Genomic DNA, 21,531 nt, shown 5'->3' with positions numbered 1-21,531 from the left:
GGACCCTGGACCTCCAACAGCTTTTGCTAAAGCCAGGTTGAGGCACCTTCACTGCTTCCCTGGGCTAAACCAGCCATATCAGACCATTGTTTGGCCAGAGACACCTCTCCTGGTAAATCCCACCTTGTGCTGAAGCAACCTCTTGCACATAGGCGGAACGATCTTCTGAACAGATCTGGAATTGGCAATAGACAACTAATTACACAAATCTATAGAATCGAGGGAGATCAGTGCTTAAACTACAAATGTCAGGTTTACTGTTTTCCAGCAGGTAAAGAAAGGGATAAATGCACTGCTGATGGCGGAGCATTTGACAGCAATGCCAATATATCCAACCTCCAGGCTCTGCAAAATCCTCATCCTTCCCAGAAGACCCACTGGGTGGATAAATGACCTCTTCCATCTCCTTAATTCTACAATACCCACTTACTGCTTTCCCCTCTACTGTCCGCTGCCATGTTTGGCATCTCTCCTCCACCCGCCTCTTGCCCACCGGATGCAGAGCTCTCCTTCCGGCAGAGACCACATCACTCCTCGTCTTCTCTGCAATGCCAAGCACTCAATCCCTGTTAAGCAGGCCGGCCATTGAACAGATTTAGTTGGCACTGTCTATACCTTTTAGACAACAGGGAGCTATTGTGGTGCTCTCCAGATATTGTTGGACTACAGCCCCCATAATTTCTGACCAATGACCCATCTAGTCCTGTTCTCACTGTGGCCAAACAGAGAGCCCTGTGGGAAACCCGCAAGCAGGATTTGAGCACAAAACACTCTTCCTTCCTGCAGTTTCCACCAACTAGTATTCAGAGGCAGTTCTGCCTCCAACTGCTGGAGTAGAACATAACTATCATGGCTCGAAGCTATCAATAGTGCTCTCCTCCATGAATTTGTGCAATCCTCTTTTAAAGCCATCCTAGTTGGTGGCCATCGCTACCTCCTGTGGGAAGGAGTTCCATAGTTTTAACTATGAGCAACATGAAGGAGGACTTTCTTTTATCTATCCTGAATCTTCCAACATTCAGCTTCACTGGATGTCCACTCCCTCCATGCCATGCACCATTTTATAAACTTCTATCTTGTTGACTCTTACGTGTCTTTTCACTAAACTAGAATGTCCCAAAGGCTGCAACCTTTCTTCATAGGGGATTCGCTCGACCCCTTAATCATTTTGGTTGCCCTTATCTGATCCTTTCCCAACTCTACAATATCATTAACCTCCCACCAACTCTGTCTAGATGAGAGACATCCCAGTTTTATGAGCAACCACGGAAGGTAGGAGGGCAACCCATTGCCAACCCCCTCCCTGGCCCTTGCAGGGCCCCCAGTGTGGGTGCCTCTCCCTGCTGCTGTTGGGGAATCTGGTAGCAGCTCCTTCCTGTTCCTCCCGGCTCCCTTCAGGGCGCCCTCGACGACGTCCCTGCAAGGCGGAGAGTGCAGCAGACCGAGATAAAGATTGAGTTTAATTTCAAGCTCTGTTAGGAATATTCACTGTTGCCAGAAGGAAGGAAGGAGAAATGAAAGGAGGAAGATCAGCCGGGGAAGAGGCAGCCTTGTCAAGAGGCCACCAATACTAAGTGTGGGACTTTACAGTTCACACACATTCAGAGCTGCCTGTTTAGCTGTGTGTGTGTGTATAGACAGCAGCACCCCCCTCCCTTTTGAACTCATGACCTCAGGTCCCTGGTAAAGGAAGCCCAAATCTACAACCAACCATTTAGCACAGGGGAAGGAAGAGAAAACTTTTTCAACCTGAGGGCCACATTCCCTTCCAGGCAGTCTTCTGGGGGCCACATACCAGAGGCAAAAACAGGCAGAGAAATGCTGCCTTTGGCCCATCATAAAAACATAAGAAGAGCTCCGATGGATCAGGCCAATGGCCTTTCTAGTCTGCTTCAGTTTCTAACTTAGGCCAGTTCTTACGGAGAATTGCAGCCCTGAGGCCAGCTTGTTGGCTCCCTCCATCCTGTGCCCGCCTGCCATCCAGGAAATCCTGTATTTTCCAAGCAATTTATGGTGTTCTATTAAATCATTCCAGTGATTCACAGCCAAGTTAAAATGCCATCCTATGCACACCCAGGGGAGTTAGGTGCATTTGACAACCACAGTTTCTCTGCAGCAGCGAAGTCCAAACAAAATCCTCTTTGGAAACCTGTTTGGGATACTTTTGAGTGCTTTGTGTCGCGAGAGCGCCAAATGCCCTTTCGATGAGGCCAGGGGAAGTCAGAAAATACAGCTTGCGTCTGCAGCCAGTGGACTGATTAATTGTGCTAATTGATTGATTAATGCACTTGGCCCAGCTTCCTTTGGGTTCAGCATCTAGCAAGATCCTCAGGCCAGAATCCTCCCCATGATTCCTCTGCGCACATGCAGGAATGTGCTGTCTTCATGAAGTCCAGGATCTCCAAAGATCATGCCCCCCCCCCCGCCTTCTCTTAGTGCTTATAAAAGCAGAAGGGCACTGGTTGGCTGCTGTGACAGAATGTGCCAAGACAGAATGTGGGGCTGATGACCTGATAGAGATCTAATCCTCCTCCTTTCACACAGCACACGCTGGGATGGGGAGGTGTTGGCTGGCTTGGTGGCATCCATGCCTCCCCTCCTTCTTGCACATGGACTGAGCAACTGGGCTGTAAGTGATCAAACAGCCTCCAGCCATGGTGAGTTGTGCCATGTGACTTTGGAGCCCCCCGTGGCTTGGGCCACAGCTGCTTTTCCGGGGTCTCTGCCGCTAAATGTCACTGCATCTGGAATTGTCAACAAGCCCTGCCTGGATTCCAGCTGCCGCTGCAATGACAAGCTTGATTCCGCTATGTTCCCATTTTGCTCGCTGAGAGAGGTGACCTTTTGCAAACAACTCTCCAAGCTTCGCAAAGGCCACCACGACTGCAAGGAGAAGCAGGAGGGTGCATGGAGGGTGGTATGGAGCCCGGCTGAGGGCTAAGCTAGACCTCTGGGCCAGGCTAGCTTCCTCTAGCCGATGCTCAGGGCCAAAATGTGCTCAACAAAACACAGACATGCACACAGCACCTGCACTCTTGGAGCTGTGAAAGGGCCAAAATGTAGTCCCCTAAAAACCAGCAAAATATGTCCTTAGCAAAATCAAAGGGAAGCTGCAGCTGCCTCAGGAGGACAGGAGAGGAGGCTGCTCCTTGGCTGCAAGAATTTGATCATCAGGGACTTGGCTTCTGCCCTGCTTCCCACCCGCAGGCATCACACAGCCCCAGGCAAATGCTCTCCTTCACTGCTCCAGTCTTTGCCTTCAAAGACAAGATTGTTATCCAGCACTCAGCAGCACTGACAGGAGTCAAACGCAGCAAAGCTGGGGGGGCCGGGGGGATATCAATAGCCCTCTAGATAGCCTCAATACCCCCCAGGCCTCAGCCAGCAGGGCCACACCAGAAGGTGCCAAGTTCCCTGTCCCTTTGATGCATGGACCTGCCTCTCCACTGTTGCTCTGATCATTTGCTGCAGAGAAAGAGATCTGGCCCGAGAATTTTCGTTCTTTAAAAGCAATTATGAGAAAGAAAAGGAGACTTTTTAAAGTTCATACATCTCGTTCCTTTGAGCCACTAATAAGATCCAGCTGAACCAATATCCTAGAATCAAAGGGCTAGCCTTGCCTTTGAAAACCCATCAAGCCTTGGAACAAGGGTACCTAAAAGATGGCTGGTTCCCCAATCAGCTCAGGTGGCTGCAGGGTTTTCAAAGGGGGCTTATCTGCGATCGCCTCAATTGTGGGACCCTTTCCCCAAGAAAGCTCACCTGGGCCCTAGGGTCCCTGCCAACTCAACTGTTCTATGATTCTTTGTAAGCTGACCTGGAAGCGTCTTTGAAGAGGAAGGCAGAGTTCTGCAGGAAAAGGGAGCTACAAGGGCTCGCCTCTTTCAACAGAACCACATTTCTGAGGTTTCTATATGTAGGAGAAGGAAAAATCTGTGCTGCCGTCTCACTCCTTGCAGCATTGCTAGAACCAGAGGACTGTGTGTTGTTGTTAAAGCAGTCTCTCCCCCCCATCCCCTCACACACATGGACATCTCTGTTTATGTACATCAATCCCTTCATTGAAAACCGTCTGATGGTTTGGTTCAAGAGGCTTTGTTAGAACAAGACACCCATTTTCTTTTTTGACACATGATGTGGAACCTTGGGGTTGTTGGATCAATCAAAGATTAAGCTGTGAATCACCACCTTGCCTCCACTTACTCCCCTTCACGGATGAGCAGCCCCTAATGGGCACCACACTCTTTTACAACGGCACCTTACACCACGTGCAATGTGGTTGTGTGTTATCACGGAGGCAATGAAGCAGGCATCCCGCCGGAGATCACAAAGACAGCCTTCCGAAGCACATGCTGAAGCTTAGCAAGGGCTGCTTAATCCTGCTACACAAATGTATGGTGCGGCTGCATTTGGAATATGGTGCACAGTTCTGGTCGCCCCAGGATATTGTAGAGATGGGAAAGGCTTTAAGAGTAATTTAAACGATCAAGGGGGGTGGAATGACTCCCCTATGAAGAAAAGCTGCAGCTTTTAGGATATATTTTTTAAGAAAAGGCATGTAAGAGGTGACATTATAGAAGTTTAATAATAATGGTGGTGGTGGTGATAATGATAATAATCAGTGTCTTGAGCGGTACTCAAGGGTACACAGTACTGGCACCTTTTTTCCCTAGAAGAAAAGCACTGATAATAATAATGTTATTTGTACCCCACTCAACCTATATGGCTTTAAAAGAGAATTGAACAAATACATGGAGGAGAGGGCAATCAATGCCTTTAATTAATTAATTAATTAATTAATGAAATGGCATCACCGCCTGATTGTAAAATCAAACAAACCTCACAATAGTATACAAAAATAAAAAATAAAACAACTACCGGTATTTAAAGCATTCAAAAAGAATTAAAAATAGGTGATAAACTAAAAACAGATTAAAACACACATCCACATTCTGCGTATCTGGGTAGGCATGTCTATAAAGAAATATGTTTTTAGCAGGTGGCAACAAGAGTCCCGCAGAAGCACTTGCCTGGTGTCAATAGGCACGGAGTTCCAAAGTGTTAAGTACTTCCCTATGAAAGTATTGATTTATTACAAATGTAGAATGGGTATCATGTGGCACCTGTAACAGAGCCGGTTCCACATGAATGGCAGAGATGTATAAGATCATGAACAGTATGGAGGAAATAGATAGTATTATGAGACAGTGAGAAAAAGTCTCAGAGGCCAGAGGGGTCATCTAGCAATGGAGCAGACATGCTCAGGAGGTGATGGTGTTTCCTCCACTGGGGATATTTAAGCAGAGATTTGACAACATCTGTCAAGGATGCTGTAGTTCCATCCTGAGCAAGGAGGGTAGACAGGATCCTCTAAGATACCTTGGGACATTGTTTTTTTATCTTGCCATGACAAATGGTAACGTTTCTCATTATTTCCACATGCAGACAGCAAGATCCCAGGAAGCAGAGGAAAAGCAAACGTTTGCACCTTCTTGAAAATTTAATCTAAAGTTATAATGCAGAACTTTATGCTTCATTCAATAGAGAACTCTCTCTCTCTTTCTCTCTCTCTCTCTCTGCTTGGGCAGCCATGCAAAGCCTGAAAGCTGGATTCTTCTGATATTGTTGCAGCAACTTTAAATAGTATTTTACTGTAGTGACAGCAAATGCTGCCAATAATCCTGGAAGGCACCAGAGGCTGCAGGATTTCCACTTGAAACAGACACTAGCAGGCAACAGCCCATACTCTCTTCTCCAACCTGCTTCAATGTTTCTTAAAAGGATTTGCAGGGGGAAGATGCTCGGAGTTCATCCTGATGCCTGCAAGATGTTTTCCATTTCAATTTCAACAGAGAAAACATCACAGAAAACAAGTCAAACCGCATCCTGCTGAATTGCAGAGAAATGAGGTTCCAGTGTCAAAAAGCAAACACTGATATGCATAAAATTGTTTCCTCTTTGATCTCCCTAACTTGAATTAAACAGGTTTTAAATTAATCATTAAGAATGTGTCCTCCAAGGAATTCTCTGCATTCTTATGAAAGTAACAACTTGAAAAGGGAGGCAAGTCCCTTCCAGAGATCCAGATTAGGAGGTTTTTGGGATCGTTGTTTTTCATCTTACAGAAATGAGATTTCCATCTGTCTTAGTTGTTTGGTTGCTCTCTTAACTTGAGTGTTAAGTCCTTTGCAATTTGGAAACTGGGGTTGGAAAAAAGGAAGGCGTTTGCTTTCCCATTGCTATGTCAGTTCAAAAGCGACTCAATAAGCACCACCAGTCTTTCAGAAATCCCTGACACAACGTTTCCCATAAATTGTCAGCAGGGACCAAGCAGGCAAACTCATTCCAGAGCACTGATGCTGCCTCTGGGCACCAACTGGGGGTAAGAGGTGGTCTCCATTCATTTGCACCCTTTGCTGTTGCACCTGAGCACCAGGAGCTGGCTCAGCAGCAGAGCAAACCAAGAGGGTTATTGAAACTGGGTATTTCTCAGCATTGCAACCATTACCAAAATCCTTCATTTGCAAATGCTCCACAACAGTGCAAAATGCAGGTGCTTTCAATCATTTGCAACTTCCCCTTTGCAAACAGACTGTTACTATTTGCGTTTCAAATCAGCTTCCTTTACATATTCCTGAGATTATTATTTTTTATCATTTTGGGTTGGTACAATAAAAGCAAACCTCTCTGCCTGCTTCTGATCTCCCATCCTTGGGGAATAATGCAGGAGCCACTCTTGAGTGAACACTGGATAATAGACACATCTCCACTAGGAACACCAGCCTGTGTGTGCAAATGCGCACAGATTGCCTGCATGGATCAGAGAGAGCTTGACCCTGTGGGTTTCATTTTATTGACAACCAGCTCCAAGGAAGCAGCTGCTCTAAGATAATCATCTGGAAAGAGCAGCTCACTTCAGACACTGCTTTGTTTCCAAAAAGCCCATCCTTGCGACAGTGGGGATATTTCTTGCAACTGGGAGGCTGGCAAGGCCTCGGGCAGGAATGGGGAACCTGTTTCAACTCCAAAGCCACATACCCTCATGGGCAGACGTCCGGCGGTGTGGGAGTGTGGCGCATGGGCAGGTAGAGCAATTAATGATGTGACTGTTCCCTTTCTACAATTGGCTTTGCAAAGCTCAGAGGTACATACATGAACTCAGACAACCCTTTCTCTGTCTACCCAGGAAAACACAACAACAACATTTATACCCTGCCCATCTGCCTGGGTTTCCCCAGTCACTCTGGGTGGCTTACAATACAGTGGTACCTCAGGTTACATACGCTTCAGGTTACATACTCCACTAACCCAGAAATAGTGCTTCAGGTTAAGAACTTTGCTTCAGGATGAGAACAGAAATTATGCTCCGGCGGCGTGGCGACAGCAGGAGGCCCCATTAGCTAAAGTGGTGCTTCAGGTTAAGAACAGTTTCAAGTTAAGAATGGACCTCCAGAACAAATTAAGTACTTAACCCGAGGTACCACTGTACAGATAAAAACATAGTAAAATGTCAAACATTAAAAACTTCCTGATACAGGGCAGCCTTCTAAAAGTTCTGTAGTTCTTTATCTCCTTAACATCTGATGGGAGGCTGTTCCACTCCGAGGGCAGTACTGCCAAGAAGGCCCTCTGCCTGGTTCCCTGTAACTTCGCTTATCGCAGTGAGGGAACCACTAGAAGACCCTTGGAGGTGGACCTCAATGCTTTTCAGCATCTTATTTCTTGTCATTTGAATCCCTTGGTTCGGATCCTACCCTCTGGAGCAGCAGAAAACGTGCTTTCTTGAAGGGGGCGGGGAGTTCTCTTTTGCTTCCCTTTTTAGGATATGCTGGGTACAATCTTCCCTGCACAGGTTTTCAGGCAAGGAGGATGGCATTAATATTCCTAACTGCAACTCAATTGTTCTTTAGATATAAAAGAGAAATTAATGAGATTCTGGCTGGTGTCACAGTGGTATTTATGTAATTACTTTTGATAATGCCGCCAGCTTCAGGCAGTTGAGGATGAGATCTCCTAATCAGCCCGCTGCAAGCGAATGACACCATCCAGCCCAGGCAATTGGGAGGCTCTGTTAGTCACCAAGCCATTCTGCAAAGGTGATGGTTGGTTAAACCACTGGCAAGATCCCCGCCCATGCAAATACCATTCTTTCCCCCCTCAATTTTGCCAAATTGGTTTGTTCCATCACAGCAGTAGCAGCAGCCTGGCTCATTCATTGCCTTGCACTTCGCTGTGTGTTAAGTGACTTGAAGAGGACATGACTAGGCGCAGGTGAGGACAAAGCGAGCCCAGCTGACGACACCACCTTCCAGGCTGAAAGAATCAGCCTTGCCAGTCCTCAGAGCCACAAGCAACGTGATTGGGATTGGGCAGACAGTTCAGTTATTAGAGCACGAGACTCTACAATTCTATGATACCAAATCTGTTTTTGGAGGCAGCAATGCTGGGTACCAGTTGCTGGAAACCACAGGAAAGGAGAGGGTTCTTGTGCTTGAAACCTTGCTTGTGGAATTCCCACAGGCATCTGGTTGGCCACTTTGAGAGCAGGATGCTGGACAGGATAGACCACTGGCCTGATCCAACAGCTGCTTCTTATGTTGATGCTGTTTTTGAGGGTTACAGAGCAAAGGCTGTGGAGTTATTCATGGGTGGTTTGCAGGAGCCTCTCCCATTCTGGTACCCTCCAGATGCATTGCCCTCAGGTCCTGCATGTGGGCTTCTCATCTTAAGGTCCGCTATGACAACAGAACCTCCATGCCCAGAGACAGTCTACCTCTTAATACCATACGATGGAAAACTGCTGTTGAAGAGCTGCTGTTGCTTGTGGGCTTCCCATTGCAGTATCTGGTTTGCCACTGTGAGAACAGGAAGCAGAACTAGATGGGCTCCTTTCGGCCTCATCCAGCAGCTTCAGGGCGCTTCTTACATCATCACTACTCTTGCTATGCTTTCAGATCTGCTCAGAAAGTCAAGGGAGGGAAGGGTGCAAAGTTTCTTGAATCTTTAATCTCAATTTTTAAGTGGTGATCTTGACATATTTGAGGCAAATACATTTTGAGGCTAATTCCTTTTTCCTCTCTAATCCTCCTTCCTGTTAACTGACATTTTAATCTCTCCCTTCAAGGCTCATTATGGGAGGTCTTTTTTCTCCATATGTTTATATAAGCCCGCAGGAAGAGAACTTACTTAAGAGAAATGAGCTTCAAGTGCCTCTTGGTTCCTTAAGCCCCAAATTAGAGTCTTTATCTCTTTAAATTTTAATTCGTGCGCTGGATTTCAAAAGTCTTTCATCTGTCTTCACCCTCTCACCAGGTGCTCTCAGTGGGACAGATTCCCATTTCCAACTTTTCTTTTGCTCATGTGGGCAAATGTCAACATGCTGAAAACCCTCCACTTTGTTCTTGGACTCTTCTCCATCCTCCCCCCACCCCCAAAAAAGAATTCTGGGAGTTGTAGTTTGCTAAAGGTGCTTAGCATTGTTAGGAGACCCCTATTCCCTTTCCAGAGCTACAATTCCCAGATTTCCCTGGGAAGAGGGATTGATTGTTAAACCCCTCTGGGAGAAGAATAGGGGTCTCCTAGCAACTCTCTGCACCCTTAACAAGCTACAACTCCCATAATTCTTTGGGGGAAGCCATGACGGTTTAAAGTGGTGTCATAGTGATATTAGGACAGGTAAAATTGTTTTTGTATACAACCACGGCTGCCAGGATGTTCTTTGCCCAGAGGTGGAAAGAGGACACTGTCCCAACAAAAGAAGAAAAGCAAGTAAAGTTAATGGACTATGCAGAAATGGCAAAACTTACGGGAAGATTAAGAATTCAAGAAGAAAGAACTTTCAACGAAGAATGGGGTAGACATGTGGATTATTAAAAAATATATTGTAAACATTTCAATACATTAGCATTAATCTAGTGGTTAAAGGTGACTTTGGAAGACTTACAAAGAGTGATAAACAAAAGGTGCTAAGGAACAGATACCGTTTTTTGCAAATGTTTGTATAGGGAACCAAGGAAGGGGAGGAGGGAAGTCTAAACAACTACAACTACATATGCAATCGTATTTGATGGTTATTGCTGTCAATTTGAAAAACTGAAAAATAAAATTATTTTTAAAATAAAGTGATGTCATAGTGCTTTAAATGTGCGGTGCGAACGTGGTGTTGGTCTAAGGCAACTTCCTGTGTTCCGTTTCATAAAAACTAAGAAGATCCCTCCTGGATCAGACCCATGGTCCATCTAGTCCAGCCTCCTATCCTCACAGTGGCTGACCAGATACCCCAATGGGAAACACCCAAGCAGGATTCGAGCACAAGACCCCTCTTTCCTCCTTGGTTTCCAGCAACTGGTATTCAGAAGCATTGTTTCCTCCAACTGTGGTGGCAGAGCACAGCCATCATGGCTAGTGGCCACCGATAGCCCTCTCCTCCTCCATGAATTTGTCCAGTCCTCTTTTAAGGCCATCCAAGTTGGTGGCCTCCTGTGGGAGCGAGTTCTGGAGTTTAACGTTTCGCAGTGAGTGAAGAGGCAGTCCAGGTCTCCTTCCTTCTCTGCCCCCAAAAGCCATCAGAGTTGGAGAAAAAGCCCTAACCAGCTTGTACTACGGCACCTCTTCCAAAACAAAGGAGAAACCAAGGAGCGCTGACCTCATTTGCCCCCGAGCCCAGGGTGCGTCAATCCCTTTGCCGTCGTGGCCATCTGTTTCCTGCTCCTCTGTGGCTCCCAATTAAGGACACGCCGGAGACACGTTTGTGCCGCCAGAACAAGCCACTTAGCACCATTCAAATATTCATAATGAACGGGGCGCAGAGGAATTCTTCAGAATGCATATTTTTAAAAAACAAAATTGCACTCGGCAAAAGCCGCAGGAGCCTCCAGGCAGCCTCCTGCGGAAGAACAAGCCAGGCAACGGAGGATGTGTCAGGAAAGCAGAGTTCCTGCCATGAAGGACTTTAATAAGGAATCCGTCAGCACTGGGGAAAGAGATGCTCCTTCCACCCCCTGGGATTTGTGTCCCATTACCCACACTTGGGTTATTTGTCTGGATAAGGCAGCCCTGCTGCGCTGGGGATTGGCATCACCGCAGGCCACTGCAACTTCTGGCATTGAGGAGTTATGAGAAGAGGAAGGAGCGGGAGCAGCTCAGAGAAAATCCAAATTCCCATTTAGATCATTCGCTCTCTTGGTTGCAGGAAGGAAGCACAGGTCGCCGCGACCCCATTATTACAGAAAATTGAGTTATTAATACATGCAGGAACCTAATAGCCAAGGAGTGGAAATCTGACTCCCCAGCGACATCTCCAAACCAAAGGCTGCCTCATTTTAAAAAACAATTATCTAGAAAAGGAATGTTGCTTTCTTTCCTCACCATGTTAATTAAACGGTGGGGCAAGACCAGCCTCCCTCCACTTACAAGGAGTCAGATCTAAAGGCCTGCTCGCTTTCTGCAAAAAATCTTCATTTGGGGATTTCAGGCCAAACCTTCTCCATCAAAACAGGACACGGGGAGCTAAATCAGGGCTGTCAGATATGAACACGCAGCTTCAGGTCTTGAGTGAAGGAAGTGCAATCCCAACACACAAGCAGGAAAAATGAACAAGGCTGATTTCTGAAAAATCCGACTGCTAGCAGAGAAACAACTGAATTGAACTTCAGGTGCCCCTGTGAGATTCTGTCTTGTTCTTGGTTAATTCCACAAAGTCCCTCTGAGGTTGAGGCTGTCACATTTGAACCATTGCGCAAGGAGCCTCTACCAGACATATAAATACAACACCTGCCCATCATAACAACCTAAGGAGAGGCTGCTGGGATCAGGTCAATGGCCCATCTAGTCCAGCATCCTGTTCTCACAGTGGCCAACCAAATGCCCCAATAGGAAACTCACAAGCAGGATTTGACCACAAGCACACTCTCCCCTCCTGCGGCTTCCAGTCATTGGCATTCTGAAGCATTGCTGCCTCCAACTGTGGAGGCAAAGCATAGCCATCTTAGTTAGTAGTAATTGATATCCCTCCTCTCCATGAAGTTGATGCTAGTTCAACTATATCTTAGGAAATTTATGGACGTGATGGTTTAGCATTGATGTATCCAATCACTGTTACTCTCTTATTGCAGAAATCTAGATCCAAACTAGGCACTTCTTGCTTTGAAGTCCACAGATGCCTCTCCTTTGAAGGCTCCCATTTTTTGCCTGGAGGAGAGCAGCAGAGTACAGGGTTACTCTCTGCTTAGCATCTGCATAGCCTGTGTCTTGGCATAATTCCACTTGCAACCACTGCACACGCTAAAAGGAATGCCTATGAGCTGGTGTCCGTGGCGTTGTCACGACAATCCATTTTCCAGAGTTTTCTGTATGATTCAACAGAGCGATTGTCTGATGAACATAAGACCCACGGAATACTCAGGTAATACAAAACCCATTCCATGGCTCATTCACCTCACCAGTTATCGTGGCAGCTATTATTTATTTATTATTATTTTGATTTCTTCATCGGAGAAATGTTGGAGGGTATGGAATCACAGCTATGACATTTCCCAGAACAAAGTCTTCTCAGAACAGCTCACAATCATGGAATCCTGATGTTTAATCAAAATACCTTTTCATGCAATTCGCCCCTGCTGTTCAGTTTCCTGCCTTCTGGAGCAACAGAAATGAGGTCCATCACCTTTGTGAGAGTCCTCCTATATGTGATGACTATTTTGCCTCCTCATCTCAAAATGCCCAACTTCTCCTGCCACCTTTCCTCCTAGGATTTGACCCTACAAGCTTCTCACCATCTCTGATGCTCTCCTTTTTGGAAACACCCCAGGGTGCCAATATCCTTAAAGAGGAATGCCTAGAAGTGGACCCAGCACATCAGGTGAAGTCTGACCAAAGTAGAATACAATGAGACCATGACATCCCACCTTCTGGATAGTATACTTCTTCTTGATGTAGCCCAGAATCACACTAGCTCTTTGTTGCAGCTGTACCACACACCTGGCTCACGTTCAATTTGTCATCTACTAAAACCCCAGGTCCTTTCCCAGTTTTTTAAATCAAGGAAGGTGCCACCCGCCAGATGTATTTGTGCATCTGGTCTTGCCTCGCAAAAAGGAGGATTTTACATTTATATTGGTTGAAATCCATTTGGTTGGCTTTGGCACAATTCCCCCACCCTGTTGTTTGTTAAGGGTGGTGGTAATTGCAGCTCTGTGAGCTCTCTCTCTCAGGTTTCTTTGGGGAAAGCCATGTGCTCTAAATGTGTGTGATAGTACATGGTCGCTGCCTAAAGTCAAGCTTATTTGGTCTCAATAGGAATGAGACAGAAAATCTGAGTTCCAGCTGAAAGGATGTGTGCTTAGGTTAAAGCTAAGCAAGCCTCTCTCTTGGGTCTGGGCAAAAAATAGTAAACCAGGTCGCTTAAGTTAAAAAGTTAACCATAAAACTGTAGATTTTGGAAGGGACCCTAAGGGTCTTCTAGTCCAACCCTCTGCAATGCAGGAATCACAGCTTAAAGATTCCCTGGAGATGTCCAATTGACTTCTATTTAAAAGCCCCCAAGGAAGGCAAGTACTCCAGCTTCTAAAATAGTCTGTTCCACTGTCAAGCAGCTCTTACCGTCAGATAGGTCTTCCTAATCAAAATAACACCGTCTATGCTCCCATGGCTCCCAAACAAGCCCCATCCTTCACATTTCACAAGCATGGCCAAAGCTTTGCACCTTTGCCTACACAGCCTTGCACTTTCCAGTGCCAGCATGGAGGAGCAGAGAAGTGCCTTGGGCTGGATGTTTGCTGTCCTTCCTGGACTGCACAGCCTCATAAAATAATGACTCTCCTAATAAGGTGCATTTGCTGCAGTGATAAGTGGAGCCAGGCGTCTTGCTTGCGCTCCTGATTGGAGAGGACAATAAGCTCTAATCAGCATAGCCTTATTTTTTCCCTGCGTAATCTTCCAAAGCTGTTTATGGGAAGATTTCCACTCTTTCGCTCCACTTCCAGACACAGCCTCCCCCCCCCCCGCCTCAATTAACATGTTTCAAATTTTAAAATCTTGGCTCTTGGAGTTGGAGAGGCAGCAACAGCGCAGCTCCCCACCACCCTGATGTAGGAAGGAGCAGGGGTCTATTTCCCATCAGCAACAGGAGCAACCCTCAAAATGCATTATTTTAGCAGTTGCTATTTTACCATGGGACATGGGTGGCGCTGTGGGTTAAACCACAGAGCCTAGGGCTTGCCGATCAGAAGGTTGGCGGTTCGAATCCCTGCGATGGGGTGAGCTACCGTTGCTCTGTCCCTGCTCCTGCCAACCTAGCAGTTCGAAAGCACGTCAAAGTGCAAGTAGATAAATAGGTATCGCTCCAGTGGGAAGGTAAACGGCGTTTCCGTGCGCTGCTCTGGTTCGCCAGAAGCAGCTTAGTCATGCTAGCCGCATGACCTGGAAGTTGTACGCCGGCTCCCTCAGCCAATAAAGCCAAATGAGCGCCGCAACCCCAGAGTCAGTCACGACTGGACCTAATGGTCAGGGGTCCCTTTACCTTTACCTTTACCTAGAGTTAGAAACAAAATTAGGCAGTCATCAAGTCCAACCCCCTCCAATGCAGGGATCACAGCTTTATTGGCCGAGGGAGCCGGCGTATAGCTTCCGGGTCATGTGGCCAGCATGTGGCGAACCAGAGCAGTGCACGGAAACGCCGTTTACCTTCCTGCCAGAGTGGTCCCTATTTATCTACTTGCACTGCGTGCTTTCGAACTGCTAGGTTGGCAGGAGCAGGGACCGAGCAATAGGAGCTCAGCCCGTTGCAGGGATTTGAACCACCGACCTTCTGATCGGCAAGTCCTAGGTTCTGTGGTTTAACCCACGGCGCCACCCGCGTCCATTTTCTAACTCTAGAATTCTTTTATTCTTTATTGTGGACAGTTCCTCACAGCACCAGCCACAAACTGAGCTGCTGTCGTGCAGGGGAGGAGGTAGGACTGGGAGGCTCTCCTCCGTCCTCCTTAGCTGTTTACCAAGGATCATTTCTGCATGGAAGAATTTCAACCTCATACTTTTCGTTTGTGCAAATACATCTCCCCAAATACCACAATGCACATGCCTGCCTTGTCTTGTGGAAAGGGCACATGGATGTACCGTATATGTTGTAACAGCCTGGTGCCTTCCAGATGTTTGGGACAACAACTCCCACCAGTCCCAACCAGCAGAGCTGAACGATGCTGAGGCTGATGGGAGTTGTAGTCCAAAGCATCTGGAGGGAACCAGCCTGAGGAAGACCCAGCCCATAACTGAACAGACCTGGCTGAAAAAAGCCGAGAGAGGCCAGGTTTTGAGGACACGTCTCAGGGAAAGAGTTCCATAGCTGTGGAAGAAGAAGAGTTTTGGATTTGATATCCCGCTTTATCACTACCCGAAGGAGTCTCAAAGCGGCTCACAATTTCCTTTTCCTTCCTCCCCCACAACAAATACGCTGTGAGGTGAGTGAGGCTGAGAGACTTCAAAGAAGTGTGACTAGACCAAGGTCACCCAGCAGCTGCATGTGGAGGAGTGGGGAAGCGAACCCGGTTCCCCAGATTACGAGACTACTGCTCTTAACCACTACACCACACTGAATTTGAGGAATCATGAGGGAGAAGGTACTTATTAGGGCAGCCTTCCTCCACCTGGCACCACATGTTTTGAACTACAGGTTCCATCAGCCTAGGCTGCCTGGGGCTGATGGGAATTGTAGTTCAAAACATCTGGAGGGCGCCAGGTGGAGAGAGGCTGGTGTGCTTCATGGGCAGAACAAATCCTGCCCCAGGCAGCTTCTTACCCAATGAATAAAACAGCACAACAAAACACCCCCGGTGGACAAAGGCTGGAAGCCCAGAAAAGGCATTAAGGCATTTTGCAAAATGGGGGGGGGGGGAAATGAGGCAAAGAATAAACACTTCCTGCACCTGTGAGCCTCTTGTGCAAACACAAAGCATCTTGCAGCACCTTAAAAGAGGAGCAAAGGGAGCGTTCTGGAAATGGGGAGCCCTAGTCAGCATAATGGCTGCCTGAGACATAGCCAAGGGTGGCTGTAAGGAGGAAGGGGGATGGGGCCTGATCCTATACCCACCAAGGAGCAGCCTGCCTGCAAATCTCCCTCCTAGGAGAAAGTCCTCAGGAGCCCTCGCAGGATCATGAGCTCCTGTGTCGTGAGCAAACCAAATACATGTGTCCTCAAAGACTCTCTGCTTTGCACTGCATTTTTGAAAAGGAAGGAATCGTTAAGCGCCCCCATGTGCAAAGGAAGGTTCCATCAAAATGAGGGGGGATGGGGAATAGATGAGAAGAAGAAAACCTCCAGCCAGAAAGTGGCCACCTGATGTGAAATAAGTCATCGTACGCTAGGCAAACAAGGAGGAAATGAAGGAATCACATGGTACATATGCTTTTTTTAAAAAAGGCGTCTTCAGCAGAGGTCAGGCATCCTCAGAATACCACCAGCCTTCCTCTGCTGCAGCTGAAACCAGGACCATGGCATCTCCACTCCCCTTCAGAGGCTTACAGACAGTGTCACAGCTCAGAAAATGCAACCAGGGAAGCATGCTGGCCAGGAAAGGAGGCAGGATCCGGCCCAGGAACTTCCCAGCCCCTCAAATAAAAGAAAGGGTAGAGAGAAAGGGGCGTCCAGGAAATAACCCCCCCCACCACTCAAGTCATACTCAGAGGAGACCCATTGAAACGAATGCATCTGAGTCAGTTGTGTTCATTAATTTCAATGGATCTACTCTGAAAGGGATTAACACTGGACACAACCCCTTGGTTTCAACACTGCTTTAGGCTGGGCTGCAACTCTTACTCAGGAGTAAGCCCTACTGTGGGACTTGCTTCTGAGTTTGTTTATGATTGTTAATTAATATTGTTTTGTGGATTATGAGTGATGTAATGCTTTGTGAACTTTATGACTTTTCTTGTGGTTGTGCTGTGGTTTTTAATGTTTTAATAGTGTTTATTTAGGACTTGTTAATTATTTCATATAAAGTATGTTGCAATTGTGATGTTCTACTATATTATTTATTGTATGTAAGCCGCTTTGTGACTCACGTGAGTGAAAAGCAGCATAGAAATAGAATGAATGAATGAAACTGAAATATACTCAGAGTCGAGAGTGGATTTCATGCTCTTTATTCAGCTCACAGTGGTGAGGAGGAGAATGTCCTCCAGAATGTCTGCTTTATATACATTATTTACACAATGGGTCCCATGTGATTGGCTAACTCCGGGATTCTCCTGTAGGCCAATCAGGCTGTGGATTCACTTCCACCTGGAGCTGGATTGGGTGGCTCCTGCGGACCAATCATACTGCTGCATTGTTCTAGGACCAATCAGACTGCTGCATTTTGGATCCTATTCAACTCAGTACATAACAGAAACACACACCTGGCCCTCAGAACTCTCCCCAAGCCACACCCTTCATGCAGGATACATGGGTGTGTTAGGATATTTCTGTTCCACCTTAAGAAGGGAGCAGGTTGTTGTGTCACAGCCTGTGTATTTCCTGTTCACAGGATGTTTCTGTTTTTGTATATAGCTTTTGTTTCCTCTCTGTGTGCCTGGACATCGAAGCAGGCAGTCATGTTTTTTTCTTTGTTCTGATCAACGCTGAATAAAGTTGTAAATAATGCTCTCCTGAGTGCATCTTTCGTTGTGTGAACTCTGCAAAGGGCGTGCACAGTCCTTGGAATGTGGAATGCTGTTTGTGAGGCTTGTGTCGCTAATTGACTGATACTGCGTTTCTACGGGAGATCGATGGATCGTCCGGAGACGGCGTGGGGGCATGATGGCCTTTGTCTCCCTGGCAGTATCCCAACAGAGTGAGAGTGTAGAAACCAACCTATAGCACAAAGGCAAAATTTACATTTGTTGCTCCACTTCCTTTTGCCTCTGTCCCCATCAGCCACTGGCACATGGCCCCAAGAAGGTTGCCCAGATGGAAATGCAGCCCCTGGAATGAAAAAGGCTCCCATTCTTCTGCTGTCGCATTGTTTAAAACCATTTTTATGCTGTGCTATTCTTGTGGGCTGCTCTGGGCTCTCTTTAGGGAAGGAGGAGCGCCAGCTACGACCGTGAAACCAGACAGAGCTCTCTCCTGTGGCTCCTCCCCTCAGAGCCAAGCTTGAGGATGGTGGCCTTGCTTCCGCCGGTGCTATTTGTCCCCATGTGCTTTTAGGGTCCTTTGATATCATTTTAATCATTCTGATTGCTGCTTTAATGTTTTATTGCTGCTTTGATGTTTTAATTATGGAAGCCGTCTATAAAAACCCTTTAAATGCAGAATAAAAATGACTGTATTCATTTATTTAATGGAAAATAGCTGTTGGTAGACCTTTTCTGCATGGATCTGGCACTTAAAGGGGGGCAAGAGTCAGACTGTCGGCAGTGAAACTGTTCCTTTGCAGGATTTTTGTCTTCTTCCCTATTTTAAATATTGATTATATTTTTATGGGTTTCTTTTTACTTGGAAATCCATCCTGAGATAATGGGAGTGGTGAAATACAACCAACCAATCAAGGAAGCCATTTAGGTCATTGGCAAGTGTGATGTCCTGAGGCAGCAAGTTCCACAAGTTAACTCTGAAATGCCAGAAAGTTCTTCTCTTCGTCTGTTCTCAACCTTCTTAGGCCACAAACTTATCGGTGACCCAGAGTCCTTCTATTAGGAGGGTGTGGGTGGATGCAAACCTTTCTATGATGTTCCTAGAGACAATATATAGCTATTATTACTAATAGCCATTGATAGCCTTATTCTTCATGCAGGGGCTATATAGGATTTCAGACAGGGAGTTTCCCCCAGCTCTACCTGGAGATGCCATCAGGGACTGAACCTGTGACCTTCTGGATGCAAAGCAGATGTTCTACGCTTCCCCTCACGCCAGATCATTTATGAACATGTTCCAACTCATGGCTCCCTACTGCTGGGCTGAACTTCTAAAAATCCTAAAGTCTAGCCTGGAAGGGAGTTTGTGTAGGCATGGGTAGGAAAACTAAGGCCCGGGGGCCAGATCCGGCCCAATCACCTTCTAAATCCAGCCCGCGGACTGTCTGGGAATCAGCGTGTTTTTACATGAGTAGAATGTGTCCTTTTATTTAAAATGCATCTCTAGGTTATTTGTGGGGCATAGGAATTCATTCATTCCCCTCCTCCCAATATAGTGTGGCCCTCCACAAGGTCTGAGGGACAGTGGACCAGCCCCCTGCTGAAAAAGTTTGCTGACCCCTGGTAGAGGGAACAAAGTCCTTCTGGGTGTTTAATAAGAGGAAGTTGCATGACTTAAAACAGGTGCTTTTTTGTATGCCAAAATGTTCTAAAAAGGTACGCAGCAGCTCTCTGCTTGCCATCTCAAGGAGGTTCCTACTTTGCCTGCAGGGTTTAACATTTCAAAACAAGAATTCATTTAAATGTTTTGTTTTCTTTTTTGTTGTTGTTCCCATTAGGGACTCGACACACACACAAATCTTGAAGTAATGTTGAATTTTCGCATTAATTTCTCCTTCCTACTTGATTCCCTCCTTATCAAAGCCATGAAACAGGACTCCCTTTCCCACCCAAAGCTGTGAGACAGAGAAGAGTTGGAGATGGCAGAAGATGGGCTCAGCACCCCTGAAACAAGGCCAGGGTGCCCTTTTAGCCAGAGACATAATTGATGCAGGCAAAGAAAAAACAGTGTGGGATGGAGTGGTAAGTGTTGAATTACTAGGACATGGGAGACCCTGACCATTAGATCCAGTTGTGGCCGACTCTGGGGTTGCGGCGCTCATCTCGCTTTATTGGCCGAGGGAGCTGGCGTACAGTTTCTGGGTCATGTGGTCAGCATGACTAAGCCTCTTCTGGCGAACCAGAGCAGCACACGGAAACACTGTTTACCTTCCCGCCGGAGTGGTACCTATTTATCTACTTGCACTTTGATGTGCTTTTGAACTGCTAGGTTGGCAGGAGCAGGGACTGAACAACGGGAGCTCACCCCATCGCGGGGATTCGAACCATCAGCCTTCTGATCGGCAAGTCCTAGGCTCTGTCGTTTAACCCACAGCGCCACCCGCCTCCCTAGGACCTGGGAGAACCAGGGTTCAACTCCCCACTTGGCTACAAGGCTCACCGGTTGACCTTCTGCCACTCACCGCCTCTCAGCTTAACCTACCTTGCAGGGTTGTTGTGGGGATTAAATTAAATGGGGCAGAACCATGTGCACCACTTGGAGCTCCTTGGAGAAGAGGTGGGATATTAACACAATATGTAAAATAAAAAATGAACGGCACAGCTAGGTGGCAGTGAGAGAATATTGCAGAGGCAGGATTTTAATCTAGAGTAAGGAATGCAATCGGAGATGGAGGCAGCATTTCCAGGGGAGGAAACCCACTCATTTCTCCAAGTCACCACTTCCCTGCTGCTGCTGCTGCTGCTGCTGCTGCTGCTGCTGCTGCTGACTTCCTCTCTTCCAGAACCTGTATGCATTAGATTATTCAAGGTGGAGTTGTGGGGCAGACAGTCTCCAGGGTCTGGCTAATTCAATTGCACACATCCATTCATGCAAGGTGTGCGCAATCACCCCGGGGCCCAAAGGAACCAAAGCTTGTGGCTTGGTGGCGCATGGTGTCGCTCCTGACAACGAGCCCCACACAGCCTCCCTGCAATCAATCACACAACCCGACAGCTATATTCGTGACACACGCCTCCTGTTTCCCATTTATCAGCTGAGCACCTGTAACGAGACACCATCCAACTGCCATGAAATAAATTAGTCTTCTCAGGCACAGATATGCAGAAATGCTCCCCCAGCCACGAGCATTTTACAACAGGCCTTTCAAGGTGCGCTCCCTGAAATTTCCTGTCGCATGAAGGGACCTAGTCTGCCTGCCTGTCTCTCCCGCTCCCCATTCTGGCCTTAAAACTCCTCATTCCCAGGTTTCATCTTGTTGTACTCTCCCATTGCACTGCTAAAGGGTCTCTAACTGCTCCAAGTGAAAGCCACTGTCCCCTTTGATGTGACCTAGAGAACAGCTGCTGCTCCAGGGATGCAGAGAGATTAACGTTGTGCCTGATTTGCTCTGCCTTTGAGGTGGAGTAAGAGGCATCCAGGTCTGAACTCCAACACAAGAACATAAGAAGAGCCTGCTGGATCAAGCCAGTGGCCCATCTAGGACAGCATCTTGTGCTCACAGTGGCCAACCAGATGCCCTTATGGGAAATCTGCAAGCAGGATTTCAGCACAAGAGCAACCCTCCCCTCCTGCAGTTTTCAGAAACTGGTTTTCAGAAGCATCACTGCCTCCAATTGCAGAGGCAGCGCATAGCTATCATGGATGGCAGCCATCAATAGCCCTCTCCTCCATGAATTTATTTAATCCTCTCTTTTAAAGCCATCCAGCTTGGTGGCCATCACTGCCTCCGGTGGAAGGGAGTTCCATAGTTTAACAATGCACTGCATGGAGATGGGCTTTCTTTTATCCACATCTCAGGTTCCTCTTTGCCAGCCGACTCCCAGCCAGCCCTCTTTCCAAGCCCAGCCATGACCGTGCTGATG

At 47.0% G+C, this 21,531-nt stretch overlaps 1 protein-coding gene and 1 long non-coding RNA gene across 4 annotated transcripts in view; one reads left to right on the top strand and one right to left on the bottom strand.

Moving 5' to 3' along the window:
* The window catches only part of FRMD5 (FERM domain containing 5), a 130,817-nt gene that overhangs the window by 26,974 nt on the left and 82,312 nt on the right, over positions 1-21,531 (bottom strand). The gene's annotated exons all lie outside the window — the stretch shown is intronic.
* Positions 12,561-21,527, top strand: LOC309328990. Its single transcript, XR_014150992.1, has 3 exons — positions 12,561-12,859; positions 19,531-19,689; positions 21,467-21,527. It is a non-coding gene; the product is annotated as an uncharacterized lncRNA (long non-coding RNA).

Source organism: Podarcis erhardii (genome assembly GCF_964252035.2).
Source record: "Podarcis erhardii genome assembly, chromosome: 14".
Lineage (NCBI taxonomy): Eukaryota > Metazoa > Chordata > Lepidosauria > Squamata > Lacertidae > Podarcis > Podarcis erhardii.
This window is presented reverse-complemented; position numbering and strand designations above follow the sequence as displayed.